The following is a 15,699-nucleotide window of genomic DNA, read 5'->3' on the forward strand; positions in this document are numbered from 1 at the left end:
GTCAATGAGGATGGCAAACGTGATCAACTTCTTCAGCTCAGTGGGTATATCTCGGGCTGCTATCTCATCCTTGATGGTATCCGAGAGACCATGAGAAAAAGCAGCCACGAGGGCCTCATTGTTCCACGCAACCTCTGCTGCCAGAGTACGGAATTCAATGGCGTAGCCGGCAACAGTTCTCGTACAAACTCAGGGTAAATCAGGGCAACAGGGTTTTGCGAGGGACACAGCTCATGCCTGCCGGCGTCATTTTACAATGACCTGGTGTGGAACTGCTTAAAGTGGTTGTAAACCCTGTTACACCACTTTTACCTACAGGTAAGCCTAGGGTTGCCACCTTTTCGTCAAGCCAAACCAGAACACATTAGCAGCACACGCCAATATTTTTAATTTTTTTTGTAGTACATTAAATTCATTACCTCTGTACAAAGCAATGCACAGCTAATTTTTTTATGTAGTATACACTGTACATTTTTTTTGTGATTAAATAACATTTCTAATCATATGGAGTTAATCACAAGAGTCCCCCTTTATATCAGAGTCAACAGAGTTCTCTGTTAGATCTGAATCCGCAGAGTTCCCCTTTACATCTGAATGCACAGGTTTCTGCAGGAGAGGAGTTTGGAGGGTATGATGGGGGCAGTATGTACAGGAGAGGACTGTGGAAGGTATGATGGGGGCAGTATGTACAGGAGAGGAGTGCGGAGGGTATGATGGGGTCAATATGTACAGGAGAGGAGTGCAGAGGGTATGATGGGGGCAGTATGTACAGGAGAGGAGTGCGGAGGGTATGATGGGGGCAGCATGTACAGGAGAGGAGTGCGGAGGGTATGATGGGGGCAGTATGTACAGGAGAGGAGTGCGGAGGGTATGATGGGGGCAGTATGTACAGGAGAGGAGTGCGGAGAGCATGATGGGGGCAGTATGTACAAGAGAGGAGTGTGGAGGGTATGATGAGGGCAGTATGTACAGGAGAGGAGTGTGGAGGGTATAATGGGGTTAGTATGTACAGGAGAAGAGTGCGGAGGGTATGGCAGAATGGGGAAGGATTTCTTGCAGTGTCTATGGGGTGACCAGGGAGTGATGTTGGGAAGATAAGGGAAGGAAAGTCCATGGAATGATGTCCCTTAGCTGGGGGGGTGTAGGAGGCAGCTTGGAGTGATGTCTGTATGAAGTAGTCTGGGGGTGATGTAAGCTAGGGGGAGTTGGGGGCTGAGAAGTAGTCAGATAGCGATGTTTTTAATAAAAAAATACTCCTGTGCTCATCCACTAAAAACATACAACAATAAATCATACAACAGTACTACTTGATGGAAACAATCTGTTATAAGATGTAAGTACAGATCTATGGAATCCAGCTCCTAGCACTCTGTATGTACAGATGAATGTAATGTATGACCATTCATATAACCCGTGTTAGCCAAGCTCTGAGTCTGTACAATCAGAGGTTACACTCATCACATATTTACAGGGTTACATGAATGGTTAGAAATTACTTCACATTATCTAGTCTGAACAATTGGGGGATGTTTTCCTAGACAGGCTGTTCAGGCTTAGAAGTTATCTGTCAAATGTGATGGGGCTGCAGACCCCCCCCCCCCACACACACACACACACACACTCAGCTCACCTCCTACCTACCTCTGGCCAGCCCGACAGGAGCTACAGTGAGCTCCACCTCCCAGTTCTCTCAACACACCGCACTGGTGATGGGGGGGGGGGGTTGAGTCAGAAATAACAGGGACCCTGCATGAGACTGGAGGGGGGAGGGGGGACAGAAAGGAGCTTTGAATGCCGAACACACACCGCAGGCACAGTGTATTCTTTACAATGCCGCTGCTGCTGTCTCACAGTGACAGGTGTACTGATGGTCCCCCCTGCCTGAATGCTCTGTCCCTGTTCTGGGCTGAATCATGTGCCCGGGTTACAGGCAGTACAAAACCCGGGCACATGATTCAAGACCCGTACAGTCCGGGTGAATCCTGGACAGGTGGCAACCCTAGGTAAGGTAAGCCTATAATAAGGCTTGCCTGTAGGTACCGTGAATATCTCCTAAACCTGCACAGTTTAGGGGATATTCACTGTATCCGCATGTGCCGATGTCATTGGCACATGCGCAATGAAGAAACGGCCCACTCGTGGCATTTCTTCAGTAGCTGTGCCATGACCGGCAGCTCCCGAGCGGATGCGCAGGAGTGACTCCATCACGGCTCTGGCCAATCACAGCGAGGAGCCCGCGAACCCGTTAATAACTCCGGGAGACATGTCGTAGGTCACAGTGGTGTGCGTGGACCGCTGCAACAGCTTCGATCGAAGGTAAGTATTTCATAATGCGCTAGTATGCGATGCATACTAGCTCATTAGGCCTTTGTCTTGCAGGTTTTTTTTTTCTTTTTTCTGAGTTTACAACCACTTTAAATTAGAGATGATCTGACTTTCAAAGGTGCATAAATTGGGGTCATCTAAGTTCTGAAGGTACTTGAATTGGAGATGATCTGAAGACCAAAGGTTCATAAATTGGGAGTGATATGAAGTCTAAAGGTGCTAGAACTGGAGCTGATCTGAGGTCTGAAGGTACTTGAATCAGAAATGATCTGACTTCCGAAGGTGCATTAAAGTAGTTGTAAACCCTTTACAACCACTTTTTACTACAGGTAAGCCTATAATAAGGCTTGCCTGTAGCTACCCCGGATATCTCCTAAACCTGCATGGTTTAGAAGATATTCCCTGTTTCTGCATGTGCCGATGTCATTGGCACATGCACACTGAAGCAATGGCATGTACGTGCCGTTGCTTTAGTTAGTGTGCCATTGCCGGTGGCTCCCACGCGCATGTGGCTCCGGCCAATCACAGCGCCGGAGCCCACGATACCCGGAAGTAACTCTGGGAGCGATGTCGCCGGTGTACAAGGACTGATGCGGGGGCTTCGATCTAAGGTAAGTAATTCATAATGAGCTAGTATGCTATGCTATTGGGGCTTATCTGTAAGTGGAGATGCAAGAATTGGAGCCGATCTCTATTACCCATTTGCAAGCTGGTTGCCAAATGCTGTAAATTGACAGTTATTATGTAAAAGGTTGCTGACCTCTGACCATTTCTTCTAGTACTTTATATTTACCTGAGCCTGGGTTCACACTTGTGCGAACGCAGACATCGCATGAGATTCGCACTGCATTGCTGTGCAGATCACATGCAATGTCTGTGAGATGCAAATTCAGCCATACAGATGTATGACTGAACTCGCATCGCATTCGCACGAAAGTGCTGCAGGACTCTTTTTTTGTCCCGCACTGGAATCGGATCACATGGGCCAATTCCTATACCATTTGACAGTTCGCACTGCAATCTGCGAACTGATCTGGGGGTGTCATTAACTTTACATTGACACCTGCAGAAGTTTGCAGAGGGCAGTGTGAACTGCCTGCGAGTGACATGCGATTACTGAACCGACATTGAAATTTCCCTGGTTCCTGCATTACATCAGTTTCTACCTAGCCTTAAAGTGGAACTTTAGGCAGAAAATGAAGTCCTGCTAGATCAATTCAGGCTGGCCCCTTTTGCAGGTATAGCTATGTAAAACATTCCAAATAAGTGTCTATACTGTTTAAAATCCAATAATACACGGTCTTACCCTGCTCTGCACATGCCCAGTTGCTTTCCATTTTTAGGCATCTTTAGACAATGACGAATATCTAGAGGCCGTTCTGCAGACAGCCTTGAAGTGGAATTAAACCCTCCTATCCTTTACGGCCAAGGAAGCTGCTTCTGTTTAGTCTGCAACTTTCATGGTGCTGCACATGTTATGTTACGACACCAACCATTTGATGGTTTGACAGTTAGATTGAGGAAACAAACAAATGTGACAGTTGACAATCCTGGAATTCCGGGGATGTAACTTTTTGGAAACTGGTAAATCGATGGGTTTAGTTCCGCTTTATGATTTACTGCTGTTCAGGGGTTCTGGGCTTCAGCAAAATGGCAGCCTCCAGCAAGAAGAAACAGGAACCATGTTGGAGGCTATTTACAGCACACACTAATTTTGGTAGCATAATTATTAATGTGAAATACAGTATATGTTCCTTGCTAAAGAACGTTATTCTTTATCAAGTTGTTTTGGGTAAAGTTCCACTTTAAATTGGTGTATCTTCTGGTTAGGTCCTTTTTCTTCTTGTCCAGGTTTGACAGTCCTTACTGGTACTCAGAATGGGGCTTATACATTGACATGTAACTGATGTTCTGTACAGCAGTACTGTACGCCTAGGCTTGCAAGATGACATACTCCCAATGTCTGTTTCCATTATGGGAATTGGGTTGAATGAGGCTGGGTGTCATCCAACCCAGAAGAGCAGTGACATCTAGTCGACAAGTGGACTTTCAGTGGGAGACATCACACGAGAGAAGATGAGTATAGTAAAACCTTGGTTTGAGAGTAACTTGGTTTGAGAGCGTTTTGCAAGACAAGCAAAATTTTAAACAAAATTTTGACTTGATATACAAGCGATGTCTTGATATAAAAGGAGCATCATGTCACAACTGAGTGTAGCACCCTGGGGTTTAGTCAGGGAGATCCTCACAAATTTACTTGCCAAGAGTAGTCATCTTGGTCGATTGATAGAGATCTATTGATTTCTCCCCAAGTTTGGCCTTGTTGCACTTTTTCTCTTCTACCACTAGGTGGCCAGGAACTTGGTGGTACTAGATATGAGGAGGGCAACCCAAGATCAGGTTATGGGTATATGAGGTATCTCAGCCAATGGGCAGGGGTTTTCTTGAATGCCTTGGCCTGCTGGGAGAACCTATATATTCGGGAGAGGTCAGGAGATCTGTGTTATGTGCCACCTGGACTGCCGCCTGGGTGGACGTGTGTTGTCTGCCCTGGGCTGCTAGGCCGGAGATTGGGCCTATCCCGGGGGCATCTAGCTGCCAGGCTGTGTGAGGGCCTATCCAGAAGTAGGAGGGCAGCGCAGGGTAGGGACTGCAGCTTGCAGACCAACCAAAAGTGACGGTTCTGCCCGCCGGAGAACCTGTCGTGGTCAGAGGTAGAAGGGAAGCTGTCGCCACTAAGGGGCCAACCTTGTTTACCAGGAACCACAGTGAGTAACTGACGTAAGTACCGGAGCAGTATTCTCACCGAACGGGCACGGTGGAGAATCGGGAAACTTCAGGTGGTGATCAAGTCAGGGACCCAACCAGCGGAGGTGACGCTTGCGGAGCAGCCTTGTGTGCCAAGCTAGGGACTGAGCCGGTCAGCAGGGATGAAGCTTGAAGGTATCCGAAGTCTCAAGCTAGGGACCCAGCAGGGAAGCGTGGGTGAGGCTTGAGGGAGATACCACTGCAAAAGCCTTGAGGAGCTCACGGGATTCAGAGTTAGTGAATCAGAGGATCCAGTGAGAGACTAGGAGCACAAGGGGCTGAAGAACTACAAGTAGAAGTTGTAGTAAAGCTGAGAGAACTGTTACATTTGAATTAGGAACTGTTAGGTACTGTAGCCATAGGGGACATCAAACCTGCACGTCCAGAAGTGGCACCTTGCTGGGGCCTTTCCCTGTACGACTATCCTCCTATTAAAGTCTCGGGGTCTACCTATTGAAATTGCAACTACTTAAGGGTTTCCTGGCCCCAACCCTCTTTCCCTTGCAAAATATAAAAGGACTGTTAAAAGAAATAAAGCCTCTTTTGCATCCAAGAAGTGTCTAGCGCCCAGTGACTTTTACCACCTTTGCACCCACTGTGCCTCACAATCCACTACATATTGAAGGATGTCAGCGGTCTGTGGCCTCAAAGGTTCTCAGTAGACTGGAAGAGGTTAGAGATTCGGCTAAATGAGTATAAAACAGAACAGAGGCGCCCCTAAGTGTGGCAATATGGTTACATTTAATGAAGGTACAACATTTAGCAACGTACATGGTTGATTAAAACAGATACATCTAAGTATGCAGGCATCTAGGGTAAAGTTTTTCACCTGGACTGTCCTCCGCCATCGACGTCGTCCCTTTCATGCTGCGCACCTCGCTTTCAGATCGCTCTACTGAAGGTTAGTCTTCCTGGTCACGATTGCAGACTGACAGCGGTGAGAGCCGACGGTGCGGAGGATGTCGTATGGGGACAACTTTACCCGGGATGCCTGCATACTTAGATGTGCCTCTTTTAATCATCAACCATGTGAGTTGCTAAATGTTTTGCATTTATTAAATGTAACCATATTGCTACACTTAGAGGCGCCTCTCTTCTCTTTTATACACTATAGCTCCTGCTGGATTTTGCTTCTAATCCCCTTGTAGAGGTTTCCATTTGTCGATGGACATTTTATGGTTACACAACCTATCACAAAAAAAGAGGGAGGAAAGAATCGCTATTGGTAAAACCAATTTATATATATTTTGTTAAAAGCAGTACCACATACATGTGGGTAAAATAGTTCCAATGTAAAACATAAGGTGACCGGCTACAATACGAACGCCTGTCCTATCAGGACTTTAAACACAGCGGTGACGTGAGCACGTCGCTCCTCCCGACGCATTTCATCACAAGTCTGACATCGTCCTGGGGCACATAGTGGATACGTGTCACAGAATTCATGGAAGTAAATGTGTGGGGATCAACTAGAAATAGGCTACAAATAATAGAAATACAATGTGGAAATGAATATATCATTTTACATTTTGACCATAGATACACTTTAGGCTGGCTTTACACGATTGCGAATTGGATACGGCTTTCCCCGCATCCAATTTGCATGTCAGGAGAGGAGCCGGTTCACAAATCTCTAGAACGGCTCCGGTGGGAATTGCACAGGAGTTCAGTGCATTTTCTGGTCCATTTCAGGTCCGAATTCAGTCAAAAATTCGAGCTGAAATTGGACCTGAAACTGTGAATGGAGACGCACCAGACCCCTGCTGTTCCTCAGTGTGAACCCAGCCTCAAGGCTTCATGCAAACTAGCGTTTTATATAAGCTCAATGCCGGATGAAAAACTCTGATAATAGCGTTTTTGTGCTGGCTCGTAGTAGCGTTTTAACAGTACACAAAGAAAAAAGAACCCTTGAAAAAAGCTGTTAGGAGCATTTTAGCAGCGTTTAGGAGCATTAGCGTTTTTACAGTACATGAAAAAAAAGAACATTTGAAAAAAGCTGTTAGGAGTGTTTTAGTAGCGTTTAAGAATGTTTAGACCCCTTTCACACTGAGGCATTTTTCAAGAGCTTTTGCCTTAAAAAAAAGTGTCTGAAAAGCTCACGAAAACTGCTTTCCATTAAAATCAACAGATGCTTTTACACTGGGGCGGTGCGCTGGCAGAGCCGTGAAAAAACTCCTGCAAGCAGCATCTTTGGAGCATGTTTAAAGAGCTAAAGAACGTGCCTCAAAAGCGCCCCTCTCCATTGAAATAAATGCAAAGCGCATCAAGAGCTCTTCAAAAGTGCCCAAAAAATGCCGCAAAAGCGCTCAGTGTTTTACTGGCAGTTTAGAAGTGCCTTATGCCGTGTACACACGGGTGGACTTTTCGACCAGACTGGTCCGACGGAACAAATCCGTCGGACAATCTGACCGTGTGTGGGCTTCATTCGACCTTCAGCTGACTTTTTCAGTCGAAAATCAGACGGACTTTAGATTTGGAACATGTTTCAAATCTTTCCGCCGGAACTCCGCTGGACCCATTACCTATCGAGAAATCCGCTCATCTGTATGCTAGTCCGACGGATGAAAACCGACGCTAGGGCAGCTATTGGCTACTGGCTGTGAACTTCCTTATTTTAGTCTGGTCGTACGTCATCACATACGAATCCGTCGGACTTTGGTGTGATCGTGTGTAGCCAAGTCTGTTCGTTCGAAAGTCCGTCGGAGGTCCGTCAAAAGTCCGTCGAAAGTCCGTCGGAAAGGACGTAGGACCTATGCTGCCGAAAAGTCCGCCTGTGTGTACACAGCATAAGTGGGAAAAAGCTCCCAAAAACTGTCCAAAAAACATTTTTCTCTGTTCCTAAACGCTAAAGCTTGAAAAATGCATGTGCATGGACACAGGATAACACAGCTTCTAGGAGCAGAAAAAAAATGCATAATAGCATAAAAGCTTCTAGGAGCTTAAAATTACTGCTAGTGTGCATGGAGCCTGTGCTCCATTGAAAGCCTACTGAAGCCTTGCTAAAAAGTATTCTCTACTTTTCATTCCATGTTTCACCCAAAACTGTCCCCGATATACCTCAATCATGGGTGTCTTTTCCCCAAGGGTTTAGTTTTGAACTTGGTGTGGTTCTGTGTGGCCCCGCCCACACAGCTGCTTTATCTATTCTCAGATCTATTTGCAGGGATCCTTAAATGGAAGATTTCAAGTCCCATCTGTCGCAGACTTGTGATCTCAATAGAGCTCTGACATCACTGCACTTCATTGTAGTTCATTGATTTTATCCATCTAGCCCCATAACAGAAACTTTGTAGCTCCGTAGAGACCCGGGTCCTGCAGAAGCCTGTGCATTGTACTTACCATGCAATGCTCTGCAGGACTGAATGCAAAGAAAAGTAATAAATGCACATTTTTAATCAATGTGTGCACAGGTATTTACTTTTTTCAAAAGGTGAACTATGGCTTTAAAGTAACAACCAGCACCATCGTTCTAATCCTTGTCTAACAACCCCAATTGTCATTTGAATGTTGCTTTAAAGTGGCTCTGCACTACCATAAATGTGGCCCTTGCAAAGAAGAAAGTAAATACCTCTCCTCCTACTTAACCACTTGCCTACTGGGCATTTTTAACCCCTTCCTCCCCAGACCAATTTTCAGCTTTCAGCGCTGTCGCACTTTGGGGCTGGGTTCACACTAGTGCAAATTGGATGTGGATTTCTCTGCATCCGATTCGCACAGCAGGAGCTTTTAACCGGCTCTCTGTGGAGCCGGTTTCCATATCTCCACAGCTGCTCTGGTGCGATTTGCACCATTTGTGCGATCTGTGCGTCTTTTGGTCAGTTTCAGGTCTGAATTCAGCCAAAAATTCAGGCTGAAATCGGACCTGAAACGGTGAACAAGGACACACCGGACCCCTGCTGTGACCCGCTGCGTGCTCATATGTGAACCCAGCCTGAATGACAATTGTGGGGTCATGTAACCCTGTACCCAAACAAAATTTTTATCATTTTTTTCACACAGACTTAGGTTTTTTCTGGTGATATTTAATCACCATTGGGGTTTTAATTTTTTGTTAAATAAACAAATATAAAACGAAAATTAAAAAAAAAAACACTAAAGCTTTTTTATAGTTTGTTAAAAAATTTTGGAAACAGGTAATTTTTCTCCTTCACTGATGTGCGCTGATGAGGCGGCACTGATGGGCATTGATGGGCACCGATAGGCTGCACTGATGAGGCGGAACTTGTGGGCACTGATAGGCGGCACTGATGGGCGCTGCTAGGCATTACTGATAGGTGACACTTATGAGGAGGCACTGATTGGCAGCATTGGTGGGCACAGATAGGCAGCACTGGTGGGCACTGTTTGGACTGCCCTAATTATCAGTGTACATGTCCCTTTCAGAGAAGCCAGTTATCGGCTCTCTTCTCCAATCCTCATGCTGTCACATAGTTGCACTGTAAAAAATTTTTTAGGGACACTTTTTTGGCTGTAGGTGGAGTCTTGTTATAATTAGGGACGGGGCATGCGTTTGTGGGCGTGGCACAGGGGAAAAGTAAAAATGTGGCGAAAATGGGCGTGGTTTACGTGAAATAGTGGGCATCGGTTTGTGGGCATGGCACAGGGGAAAAGTAAAAATGCGGCGAGAAATGGGCGTGGTTTATGCGAAATAGTATCTTAAATGGGCGTGGGTCAAAGGGGGTGTGGTTAGAGTCTGAGATGAATGAGGGATGGAGAGGGAAAGGGGGGGAGAGGGATGGAGGGACAGCAGCCCCAGATCCTACACAACAATGGAAATATGTGTATTCTAGAAAGTTTAAGTAAATAAAAGTGGGGTAAATGGCGCTACCCTGTAAGGTATGGGGATAGTTGACTGCCCACCCTATAGGAAGAAGGGGAGAGCCTATCCCAATGAAGCTAAATGTGTGTAAGTGCGCATCAATTAAATGTGAAAAAAATTTGTGCTGGTGCATATAGGTCTAAATAAGCCCATATATGTACAATAATTGATCAAACAGATAAAGTAGAGTGTTAAACTAAACACATAATGCAAAAGTGCAATAATAGTGAAAAACTTAAGAGGCCAAAATAACAATATTGAAAGAATTAAAAAATGTAATAATAAGTGACGTGAAAAAATAAAGTCCCATATATAAATGTAGAACTTAGCAATATATAAACAGTCCCACACACAGTGTGTATATATAGATACAGCATAAAAAGTCCCAATAACTGGTGAATATGAAGCGTGGACAAAAATTCTGATTCCAGGTTAGCTAGTTCCAGGGTTGGACTGGGACAAATATTTGGCCCTGGACTTCATCCAGACTGGCCCACTTTAATTTTGAGTGTCCCCATCGGCGCCCCCTTAGATCAGAGTGTCCCCCCATCAGCACCCCCTTAGAGCAGAGTGTCCCCCCATCGGTGCCCCCTTAGAGCAGAGTGTCCCCCCCATCGGTGCCCCCTTAGATCAGAGTGTCCCCTCCATCGGTGCCCCCCTAGATCAGAGCGTCCCCCCATCGGCGCCCCCTTAGATCAGAGTGTCCCCCCATCGGCGCCCCCTTAGATCATAGTGTCCCCCCATCGGCGCCCCCTTAGATCATAGTGTCCCCCCCATTGGCGCCCCCGTAGATCATAGTGTCCTCCCATCGGCGCCCCCTTAGATCAGAGTGTCCGCCCTCGACCCTCCATTGGTGCCCCCTTAGATCAGAGTGTCGCCTCCCACGTGTACTCAGTTCTGAAGGCAGCTTCTCGTTCCTCTCTCCAGTCATGTGACAAGTGATAAGGGGAGAGAGGAAGGAAAGTGTGCCGGCTGTCTATCTCCCCCTGCAGGCTGGAGGGAGCAGAAAGTCTAATCCTCTCACCAGCAAGGGTTGGCAGCTGCTCCTTGGTGACAGGAGTGAAATCGCAATCACTCACTGTCAGTGAGGAGCGGCTCCAGTACTGCACCTGACCGGCCCACTGAGCCATCAGCCCACCGGGAAACTCCCGGTAGTCCCAATGGCCAGTACATGCCTGGCTAGTTCCAGCATTTAAAGGTGACTTCGGTGCTCAGCAAACCAAGTGAATTGTCGTGCTCCCCCTGTTGGGTCCCCACTTACCAGAAGTTGTTACCCCTGCAGGGGTATTAGGCATGTGTGGGTACCATGAATGGACTACCTCCTCAGCTCTCCCAGCGTTCCCAATAGTGTTCCAATAAGCTGCTGTAGCTGTTTCCACACAGTGGGGGTGTTATGCACCGATCAGCATCTCCTGGGGGTCACTCCACAGCTTTCTCAGGCATAGGTCCTCAGAGGGAGGAAGAAAAGAGCTCCCATTGTGTAGTAATTAAGATGAAGTTTTATTAAAATAAATGGATTAAAAACAATAGCTTCCCATCCACAATGTGGGATAGCTTAAAACAATAGCAGACGTGGTGTGTAGGAAAAGCCGGCACCATGGTTGTTATGGTGTCAGGATGATTGAAGTGCATTATTTCTATTATTACATTGTAATATAAAATGAAATCATTCAACTCACCATAATGCCGAATCAGTGGGATCCCTGAGCTTGTCACCTGCCACGTCGCCTGCCACCAGCCGTCTGTCCTTGCATCAGGTGTCCTAGCAGAGCCCGTCCTTGCATCAGGTGCCCCCAGCGGAGCCCCCCTTACATCAGATGTCCCCAGCGGAGCCCCCCCTTACATCAGATGTCCCCAGCGGAGCCCCCCCTTACATCAGATGTCCCCAGCGGAGTCCCCCCTTACATCAGATGCCCCTAGCGGAGTCCCCCCTAACATCAGGTGTCCCCAGCGGAGCCCCTCTTACTTCAGATGTCCCCAGCGGAGCCCCCCTTACATCAGATGTCCCCAGCGGTGCCCCCTTACATCAGATGTCCCCAGCGGAGCCCCCTCTTACATCAGATGTCCCCAGTGGAGCCACCCCTTACCTCAGGTGTCCTGGTAGTAAAGGGTATACAAAATAGTGTCTCCCTCCGCCGGCCGCATGGTTACAATAGAACCCCCGCCCCTTTCCGTCTAGCCCCCCAGCCGTCTTCCTGGTCTTCTTAAAAATGGTGGCCGGCGGACCTCTATCGGTGGCGAAAATCCGTGAAAAACCGGATTTCTTGGGACATTTCCCGGGAAACAATAATATCGGGAAAAGAGTCTAAATCCCAGGAATATCCCAGGAAATCCGGGACAGTTGGTAAGTATGCTGTCAGCATAAGGAAAGGAGTGCCGATAACCGGATTCTAGTTACATCCGTGAACAGCTGTTATTGGCCACAGCTGATCATGTGGTAAAGAGCAGCTGAATGGCTCTTTACCTCAATCTGTGGTCAGCAGTGTCCTCCGGACACTGTGCTCACAGAGCGCGCCGCCCGCACCCTGCACCATCATATGATGGCCTCCCAGAACTAGACATCTGTGAAGTAGCCGTCATTTGCCTAAAACACAGTTGGCAAGTGGTTAAAAGAAAAGCATGGCCATTGTTTTATGGCCATATTTCTCTTACGGGTCACAGGAGTGCAGGACAGCCCACTGTCAGTTGACGTCACAGAGCCACTCCAGGCTCTGGAAGGATCCTGACCATATTGTCGGTATCCACCCATATGCCCAGCGCTCCAGTGAGCTCTAAAGGGGCAGAGTGATGACGGACAGTCACTGCTCTCTGCTCCAAGCAGATTGAGAACTGAGCAATCAGGGGTCATGTGATCACTGGTCTTAAAGCCGATGGGGGACAGCTGCCCAATAATGGGCAATCAATCGTCTGTTTTTTACAGCCCCTCTGCCATCTGAGTGAACTTCAGGTAACTGTGGATAAACATATCAGGGCTGTCTTGCAAAATACAAGACACCTGACAACAATGCAAGGAAGAGGGCCGAATCAGGGGAGGAATCTGGAAATATGAGAACTTATTCAAACTGGAGCAGCTGTGCATGGCAACCTCTATCTTTCATTTTCAAAGGTTATCTGTACAAGCTGAAGATAGAAGCCGATTGGCTGCCACGCACAGCTGCTCCAAATTCTGTCTGCTCAAGTTTTGATATTTTTTTTTTTTTTTTTTATTTCTTTATTGATTTTACTGTATCAAAAATATAACATATATCGAGGATGCAACCTCGCTGTACCATTTATATACACAATTTCTTATTACATTGATAACAAAAAAAAACCACGCCCAGCCCAAACCTCCCCCTGCTCCACCCTATCATTCTCCCACCCCATCTACCTATCTCGCTCCTAGTCTATCCTATTCTTTTCCTCGGATCCCACTCTCCCGATACGTGTCCACCTTATACTTCCTCTACTATGGTTTTTAACCTATGCTCCCATTATTTCATTGAATCTTATTGTTTGCTTATAATCAATCCATTCCCGCCATTTCTCTTCAAATTCCTCAATTCCCTCTCCATCGCTGAACCTTAAATATTCTAGATATTGAATATCATTTATTTTATTGCACCAACTCTTCCCAACTCTGGGATTTTCAGGTTCCTGCCAGTGTCTGGGTATAAGGCTTTTAGTCATGTTTAAAAGTTGCGGGAGCAACATTTTTATGTATTGCTTAGTTGGTATACTTACCGTGGAATAGGGATCAGGGATCTCTATATTTGTTATCTCTCTGATTATTTGCCTGATCTCCCCCCAATATTTTTTTATTTCAGGACAATGCCACCAAATATGGGCCATAGTCCCTATTTCGTTACACCCGCGCCAACATAATTGTGATTTTTTCACTTTGACATTTATGTACCTTATCGGGGGTGATGTACCATCTGGCCAAGCATTTGTAATTTAGTTCTGCTATATTGCTATTAACCTAAGTAGCATGGACCCGCCTCAGTAATTGCTTAATCTCGACCTTATTTGCTGGTGCTCCCAGTTCCCTCTCCCACTTCTCAATGTATGGCGGTATCTCCGGCCCTGTCCCTTCGTTTAGTACTCTGTAGATCCTGGAGATCACCCATGTCCTCCCTTTATCTACGCAGATTTTCTCCAGAGGAAGCAGGTTTTCTACTGATCTAATGGGTTGTGGCAAATGTGAAATGTTTCAATTGACTGTACCGCCCAGGGCTTTTTTTCTCAAACAATAGGTGCTGGAACTTAACCGCAGCCCCACAAAACCCCTCCCCCTACACACACCCTCCAAATCACATCAAATAGTGGGTGTGTTCAGTCAAATTTCACCAAAACAGAAGGAGGGTCTTAAAGGGGCATTAAATACCAGGATTGCATTACATACAGAGTGCAGAGCTGTCACTTGTAAACACAGAAACCGGACTTCTGTGTTTACAAGTGATTGTGGTGAGCAGGCACCAAAGGGTCTGAGCCAAAGGTGGTGGAACTGAGTTCCACCAAGTTACCCCTGAAAAAAGCCCTGGTACCGCCATACATTTAGAGTCATCAACTCCCTTTTGTTTCTTAGTTCCTGATAAGTGAGTATTTTACCTTTATACATTATATCTTTTAGTTGTGCATTCTCCTGTATTATCCAATTACCAAATAGTGTCTTGTTTCCTGGTGTGGAATATTCTGTATTTTTTAGTGGTATGGTGGTGGTGAGTTATATTCCCACTTCTCCCTTTTGTGTATACTATCCCATATTTTGAGTCCATTCTTGGTGATAGTGTGTATGTCTTTACTAAGATGCCTATATTGTGCCAGGATCCATATTATTTTACCCAATGAGGCCGTGCTTATTGAACTTTCCATCTCAACCCATCTCTTTTCCCTATTATTTTTGACCCATTCAATGAATCGTGACATTATAATTGCATTATAATATTTTCTAATATCCGGTGCCCCCCACCCCCCTCTCCCCTTATCCTTAGTTAACTGCTCAAGTTTTGATATACTCTCTCCCTGTAGGAGTAAATGACAAGATGACTGCTTGGATTTGTTAAACCCAGAACCGAAAATGAAATCTATTGCATTATAATATTTTCTAAAATGTAATCTATTGCAGCTTACTAATCATCGGATGTGGTGGCTGCATTCGTTTTCTTTTTTAGGATTTTTTCCTCTGTTTTCACCTGGTGATCTGGCCAGTAACACACCTCCTGTATTATGCCCCGTACACACGGTCGGACTGTCCGACGGAAAATGTGCGATCGGAGCTTGTTGTCGGAAATTCCGACCGTGTGTAGGCTCCATCACACATTTTCCATCTGATTTTCCGACACACAAAGTTTGAGAGCAGGCTATTTAATTTTCCGACAACAAAATCCGTTGTCAGAAATTCCGATCGTGTGTGGACAATTCCAATGCACAAAGTGCCACGCATGCTCAGAATAAATTAAGAGATGAAAGCTATTGGCTACTGCCCCATTTATAGTCCCGACGTACGTGTTTTACGTCAACGCGTTCAGAATGATCGGATTTTCCGACAACTTTGTGTGACCGTGTGTATGCAAGACAAGTTTGAGCCAACATCCGTCGGAAAAAATCCTAGGATTTTGTTGTCGGAATGTCCGATCAATGTCCGACCGTGTGTACGGGGCATTAGGGTGCCTCCACTCTGGAAGAAGAAGCACAGGGGCACCTTTAGACAGTAGCATTTAAGCAGATTTTACACTAAAAAACTGAAGCCAAACTCCAGCTCACAC

Source organism: Aquarana catesbeiana, linkage group LG01 (assembly GCF_042186555.1).
Source record: "Aquarana catesbeiana isolate 2022-GZ linkage group LG01, ASM4218655v1, whole genome shotgun sequence".
Lineage (NCBI taxonomy): Eukaryota > Metazoa > Chordata > Amphibia > Anura > Ranidae > Aquarana > Aquarana catesbeiana.